The sequence below is a fragment of the Silene latifolia genome, chromosome X (assembly GCF_048544455.1).
Source record: "Silene latifolia isolate original U9 population chromosome X, ASM4854445v1, whole genome shotgun sequence".
Taxonomy (NCBI): domain Eukaryota; kingdom Viridiplantae; phylum Streptophyta; class Magnoliopsida; order Caryophyllales; family Caryophyllaceae; genus Silene; species Silene latifolia.
In genome coordinates this window covers 80,785,370-80,793,189 of record NC_133537.1, presented here as the reverse complement: position 1 = coordinate 80,793,189, position 7,820 = coordinate 80,785,370, and the positions used below count along the sequence as shown (strand labels likewise).

At 38.4% G+C, this 7,820-nt stretch overlaps 1 non-coding gene across 1 annotated transcript; it reads right to left on the bottom strand.

Annotated features, from left to right (window-relative positions):
• Positions 1 to 3,328: 3,328 nt before the first annotated feature.
• LOC141624664 (small nucleolar RNA R71) lies at positions 3,329 to 3,435 on the bottom strand. Its single transcript, XR_012534470.1, has one exon. It is a non-coding gene; the product is annotated as a small nucleolar RNA R71 (small nucleolar RNA).
• Positions 3,436 to 7,820: the final 4,385 nt, after the last annotated feature.

The window sequence follows — 7,820 nt, the reverse complement described above, 5'->3', positions numbered from 1 at the left end:
ACCCGAAAGACACCTTGCATTGAGTGGGAGATAGTAATAGGACAAGAGAATTGGTGAAGCACACTTGTCGAGGACAAGTGGGAGATTGTTGGAATATGTGTCCTCCGACAATAATGCGATCACAATTGTCGATCATAATGATCACATGTTTAAATCTCATTTTAAGAATACATGTGGGATGTAATATTTTTACTGTCAACTGGTCCACGCATATCGGTAATGATTGGCTGACTAGAGTTTGACATTACTGTCGTGCGACGGTGGTGATCAGTTGATCCCCTTAGGTCATACCTATAGGGAAATACTCTTAATTGATTATTTAATTAATCGTATACCGATACGAGTTAATTAAATTGCTTAAAATTGACGGATGATTTTGTGAGTATAATTAACGTATCTTATTGTAATATGATTAAATGAGACACGGTCTAAGTAATCGAATTGTTTTATAACTTAGATGAAATTATTGTTTACGGAAACAATTGAAATGGAATGAATAAATTATTATAAATACAGAATGTTGTAGTTTATAATTCGGAAACACTTTACGGTACAAGTAATTATGAATTACTAGGTTAATTATATAAGTGACATATTTTATTAATATGTTGATTTTTAATTGTTAATAATATATTTGATATACCTAATGTCATGAAACATGTTACATGTGACAAATTGACAACTTAATGTGTAAAATGGATTTTCCATTTTACATCATATGTGCCGAAATAAGGAGGGAGTATTAGGCTTATTATTGTGTTAATTTTTAGTGGAAAACACAATCATGAAAACTAACTACTAGCCTTGCAACCCTATAACTTTTGAGAAGAGCAACTATTGTATGCATAGGCTCCCCATAAATCCCCCCCAACCGGTTTTCCAAGTGAGGAACCCATATGGTTTTCTCTATTATTATTCATTCATTTTTACAAAAACATTTTCTAGTGTAAGAAAGGTTTTTATCTCTATCTTTTGTGAAAATCCTAGAGAAATAAAACTCCATCATCTATTCTCTCTAAAACCGAAATACATGAGAGAACAAAAATTATTTTGTGTCATATTTTAAGTAAAACTAATATTGTTACTAGATCTAAATAATATTGGTTATTATGAGTTTTCCTTGGGTATATGCTTTTGGGAGGGATTCTATACTTGAATCCTTGTTCTTCCATTTGGAGAGCTCAAGAACAAGGGAGTAGGAGAACTCACTTGTGCCCATATATCCGAAAATCATATGATGAGATAACGATTTCTTCACTTATCTATTTTTAGTTTGCATGCATAAGATTTGTAATTAATTTTATGACTAAATTAATTTTGAAACATATATGAATATGTTGAGTAATGAGATATAGATTTCTAACAGGGCAGAGACCCCAGAATCCGCCCCAGGCAGACAATTTCGTTTCTTCAAGCTTCAAGAAAGATGCCCATCCTTCCAAAAATACCGGCGTTTCCTTAAGTAAGGACTCAATCGTCATTTAAGCCCTTAGTTAACCCTATTTCCTACACCTAATCCCCACTATAAATACCCCATTAGTCTAATTAGAAGAGCATGTTCTTCTTAGCAATCTTTAGTATAGTTAATATCAATCAAATCTCTCTTTAATATTGTAATCAACAATTAATCAAGTTTTAATACAAGTTTTACTTCCTTAATCTCTCTCTTGTTCATCCTTTATTTTGGGTAATTGAAGATTATTTGAGTTATTATTGGGAGATTGACAACCTCTCAATCAAGTATCAAGTACTTCTTTTATTCTTTGCTTTATTATTGGAATCATTAGTAGGTATAATTCTCTTAATCCCTTTTTAATTATTGTTAATTACTTTCATTTATTCATCATGTTTCACTTTGTTGGTATGATTGATTACCTTACTAGCATGTTCAACATGATAATGAGTGAGTAGTTCCTTAGCTAGGGTTAATGGGTAATTAGGGGAAATCAACATGGGGAATGATTCATGCTTAAATTAATATGCTTTCATGGTTTATTTGCTTGCTTGTTTTGATCTCAACTCATGCACATGTTATGTTTGATGAAATGCGAGCCTATGAATCCTTGCATTTTTTTACCCATCACCTATCTTTTCAATGAGACTTGTAAGACATAAACCAACTCGAGTCTCATTAGACCATGCATGTTGTTGAGTAGGAAAGACTAAGTCGACTTGTAGGTGTTGTACAATCTAATTGATTCGGCTCCGGGACCCAAACTTTCCTAGGATTGTAAGATATAAACCAACTCAATCCATCACAACAATAATTGCTTGCTTATAATTTGAGAACATGTTTGTATGATCAATTCCCATGAATCCCATATGACCCCATGACACCCTAGTGCTCTTTATCAATTGTTTACATCCCTTTTAATTCATCTTGCTTGTTTACTTTCATTGCTATTTAGTTTAGTGATCTTCTACATCAACCCCAATTGTGACACCTCTAAGACACCGCTAGTTGCAATAGAAATCTCATCTCAATTCCCGTCCCTTGGGATCCGACCTTTACTTGCCTCTTTACTAATTGTAGAGTTGTTGGTGAAGTTATAAATTGTGTTTTGGTCTAGGTTCTCCTAACGACAAGTAACCGAAAAGATATAGTCCGACCAAAAATGGCGCGGTTGCCGGGGACGGTGTTAACTTGATTTAGATTTTATTATATTGTTATTAGTTGTGTCTTTCTTTGCCTTGGGGAAGTAAAACTCCTCAAGGTTTGTTCTAATTTTTTTCGAGTTGTTTGATATTTTGTATGTCTAGAAGGTCAGAAGGTCACTTGTTACCCTTTGATCGTGAAATTGAAAGAACTTTGACAACCAATAGAAGACTTGCTAGGAGAAACTTGAGAGGTATTGGTGAGGTTGTAGATATTCAACCAACTATTGAGTTCATCAACCCTTTTGCAAGAGAAGGTGAGGAGAACCCAACACAAAATACAACACAAAATCAACCCACAATGCCTAAGTTTTCATCACATTCCGTACCCACCGAGGAGAACCTACCCAATGGTACTCGCACACCACAACATCTAACCGGAAATTTCATTGCCAAATCCGCATTTATCCAATTAGTCGAAAGAAGCCAATTTGGGGGGATGCCTAGTGAAGACCCTCATTCTCATATGGAGGCTTTTTGCGATTATTGTGATGCGATTTCTCAAACCAGTGTAAGTCAAGACCAAATTCGATGGGTCTTATTTCCTTTTTCTCTAATTGGCACCGCGAAACAATGGTTGAAAAGCCTTGATAAGGCCACTCTCGGAATTGATTCTTGGAAAAAGTTGGCTCTAGCTTTCTACAAAAAATTCTATCCACCGGAAAAGACTAACATGCTAAGAGCTCAAATTACGGGCTTTAAGCAAAGGGATGAAGAATGTTTGTATGAAGCTTGGGACCGATTCAAAGGAATTTGCCGCTCATATCCTCACCATGGACTTAGCGAGTGGTTCTTGGTACAACAATTTTGGAACGGTCTTTATGAAGATTCGAGGAACATTCTCAACATGGGATCAAATGGAATGTTCACCGAAGTTGATGACAATCAAACTTGGAACAAAATTGAGGAAATGGCGGTCCATAACTCACAATATAGTAGACCTCGCAAGGCTACTAGAGGAGGGAAGCACGAAGTGGACTCTGTTACTCAATTGGGTGCTCAACTTAGTGCTCACATTGATACCATCAATTTGAAGTTTGAAAAAGCTATGGCTAGACTTAAAGAAACCTCAAAATCACCAAAGCATCATGTTAATGCCATGACGGCATCTTCATCAATCCCAAGTGGGATATGTGAGAATTGTGGAACTTTGGGACATGACCAAAGTGAATGTAGGGGAACAAATGAACAAGTGAATGCTTTCCAAGCATACAAGAGTGGTACCCCTTATTCCAACTATTACAATAAAAACACCAAGTTCCATCCAAATCTCTCATACAAAAGCAAAAATGTTCAAAACCCTCAAACAACATACACCCCACCTCCCATGAGAAACCAAAATCAAAGACCCTTTTACAACCAAAACCAAGGTTACCAAAATCAATCTCCATACAATCAACAAAATGACAAAGGTTTTGATGTTCAAAAAGCGGTCCTTCAAATGCAAAAAAAAATCAACAAGAGTTTTTCACTCAAATGCGAAAACATAGTCAAGCAAAAGAAACAACCATCAACAACATCCTAGCTCACACCAAAATGTTGGAAACCCAATTGACTCAACTAGCATCCTCAAACTCACAAAGACAAAAGGGGCAATTACCACCTCAAAATAATCCCCCAAGACATGAAACGGTTAGTGCCATTCACTTGAGGAGTGGTACAAGGTATGAAGCACCGAAGAAGCAAATTGAGGATGAAGTTGTGGAAACTAGTGACAAAGAAGAAATTGTGCAAAACTCCAAGGATGGGGAACCATCAAAAGAAGAAATTTCAAGGAAAAATGAAGACAAGGTCAAGGAGAAGGAGCCTATTGTGATTAGACTTCCTTTTCCAAGTCGTCAAGCCAAGCCCAAATTTGATGACCAACTTGGAAAATTTATGGAAATTGTGAAGAATTTGGAAGTCTCAATTCCTTTCACGGAATTAATTAATCACGTGCCGGCCTATGCGAAATACATGAAAGACATCCTCACAAAGAAGAAGTTGATCCGGAAGCTTGAGACTATCGCCTTCACTAAGGTGAGTAGTGCAATACTTCAAGGGAGTTCACCTCCAAAACTCAAGGATCCGGGAAGCTTCTCAATACCGTGTACCATTGGCGACACCGCGATCAACAAAGCCTTATGTGATCTTGGGGCTAGTGTGAGTGTTATGCCGTACTCGGTGAGTAAAAGGTTGGGGATGAGAGAGCTTAAATGCACCAATATTACACTCCAAATGGCCGATAGATCGACGAAGACACCATTAGGGATATGGGAAGATGTTCCCGTACGGATTGGGAAATTTTTCATCCCGGTGGACTTTGTCATTGTTGACATGGAAGAAGATTCCAACATTCCAATCATTCTAGGAAGACTTTTCTTACACACCGCGGGTGCGGTGATTGATGTGAAACATGGAGAGCTCACTCTAGAAGTGGGAAATGAGAGCATAACTTTCAATCTTGACAAGACCATGAGAGCTCCCTGTTTACATGAACCATGTTTTATGGTTGAACATTATAGCCGGAAGGATGATAGGAAGAAGTCAGAATTCCAATGGAAGAAGAAAATTGAAGATGCTCCATTCAAAGAGCAAGTAAATCATAACAAAGAGAGCTTGCAAAGCTCACCAAAGTCAAGCAATGAAGATGATGGCCTCATTGGCCAAGACAAGAAAATGGGAGAGTTGTCTCTATCAACTCAAGAGATCTTTAGTGATCAAGTAGATGAAGTTTGTGGTCTTTAGGACGATGAGTTTGAAGGGATTTTCAATCCCTATATTGGTAATGCTATCGATCAAGACCGACAACAAGGGCAAAGATCTATTGAAGATCTTTATCATGATAATGAACAAGCTTTTGATTACTTCTTCAAGGTGTTGAGCAACATCAACAACACCTTGGACATGCCCCCATGACATCTCACTAAAGATGAGAGTTTGGTGGAGTCCTCCCTAAACCACCATTTGTAAATATTTCTAACTCCCTAACTCGCATTTTAATTCTTACATTGCATTTTTGTCATTCTTGGATTTTTATACCTTGATCAAGATAATTATCATTTTCTAGAGAAGTGAGGGAGGGACTAATGATTTCAATTGATGTGTAGTGCTTTAGCTTAGTGTGGGGATAGCAATTGCCTAGGCTATCCATGCCTTAGTAGTGCCCTCATAATGAAAAACACGGGATTTTGAAGAATGAAAAATGACACGGGATAAGCAAGTACACGGATGGAACTGAATCCGGGTAAAAGGGGCAGAATCCGAGCGTTTTCAAGAGAATCCGCCCGTCTTCAGGCAACCCAGGCGTATTTGTCAAAAGACGCCCGTCCCTCTGAGCTGAATTTTTGAAATTTTGGGACTGTTAAGAAATTCGGGCGTCCTGCAAAAGAATCTGTCCGTCCTCAAAAAGATGCCTGATCTGCAAGAGAAGACGCCCGTCTTTTTGGCTGAGAAAAACAAGAAAAATCACTGGAAGAGAATCCGCCCGTCTTCAGTGAAAGACGCCCGTCCCGCAGTTGAACAATCCGAGCGTCTTTGCTGAAAGACGCCCGTCTTTAGGCGAGATTCCTGAAACCCAGAACAGACAGAATCCGGGCGTCCCGAAAGAAAGCCGCCCGTCTTCCCCCTGCAATTCAAATTTTTCGTGTCTTTTATAAACCCCTTCCCCCATTCATTTCTTTATTCCTTCATTCAAAACACTACCCATAAACCCCAAAACTCAAAACCCTCATCCTCTCCATCACCAAAACAAGATTTCCTCAACCACATTCATCAAAATCAAATCAAAACATCCTTTCAACAACATTTAATCACTCCTCTTTCAACAAAAATCAAACCAAGCACCAAAATTTTCAACCTTTGAGTCGATTTTTGAATTCATAAAGGCAAAGCCTTTCATCTTAAAATTGATTTGGGTATACTTGGAAATTGAAGATTTTCACTCTTTTCTTGGTTCAAGCATCAATGGCAAGGACAAAAGGAGCAACAAAGGCACCAAAGACAAAGGCACTCTCAACAAGATAAAAGAGTCTTCAAGCAAAGAAAGCCTTATTGGCTATGGTGGTAGCTAGTTCAAACTTGGAAGTGCAACAACAACAACCTCCCTTGGAAGCAAAAACATCAAATACTCCGGAAATTGCTCAACTTTCGAACTATCCGGAGGTAATTTTCATCTCTAACTCCCATAAGGAAACTTTTGCCAAGTATGCTAGAAAATCCTTTCTATCCACCAAGTTTATTTGTGAAGATGCCTTAGATAAGTTGGGTGTCCTTGAGCAAACTAGAGCCTTCTTTGAAGCCATGGGGTTGGGCAAATTGTTTGCAACAAAAGAATTGACATACCCCTCTCTTACCTTAGAATTCTTGAGTTCTTTGAAAGTTACAAAGGTTGAGACTATGGAAAACATCGAGTTCCGCCTTGCTAATGTTAGTAGGCGCATCACCTTTGAGGAAATGGGTAAAGCATTGGGTCTTAGTGATTCACCTAGTTATTTCAAGAATGTTGGCAAGTATGACCCCGCTCCTCTTTGAGAGGCGATTTCCGGAAGGAAATTTGAGAACTTTCATGCTAGTCGCGGTCTATTAGTCCACCATCCGGGCATTAGAGTGTGGCACAAGGTCATTGGGAATACCATCATTGCAAGAAAAGACACCAACCACTTTACCAAGCTCGATTTTGTTCTTCTTGAGTCGGCCTTAAATATTGGAAAGGAATTCACCAATCCTTTCAATTCTCTAAGGCTTTTGGTGGATAGATGGCTAAATGTTGATTGTGGGAAGCAAGGCACTACCGTTATTGTGAATGGAGGTCTAGTCACTCTTTTGGCTAAGTACTTTGATCCGAACTTCAACAAGGATAGCAAGTATGTGGCGAAAAAGGGTGGTCATCTCATTGATGTGGATGCTATGATAAACAAATACAAGTGGGTCTCTCCTAACCCTATTGACACCAAGTATGGGTGGCTCACTAGTGAGGCTAGATCTTTTACTTTGTCTTCAAAGATTTGTCATTTGAGTGTCCATCGGACCAACTATCTCCTTCCCCTCTCAAAAGAGGCCGAATACATTATCCGACAACAAAGGGTGAAATTGAAATGCCCTCCTCTTCCATTGTCACACCACCTTATCCTTTCAAGTACCAAGAGTTCAAACCCGAAGGTGTTGAAGCAAGCAAAGATTATATG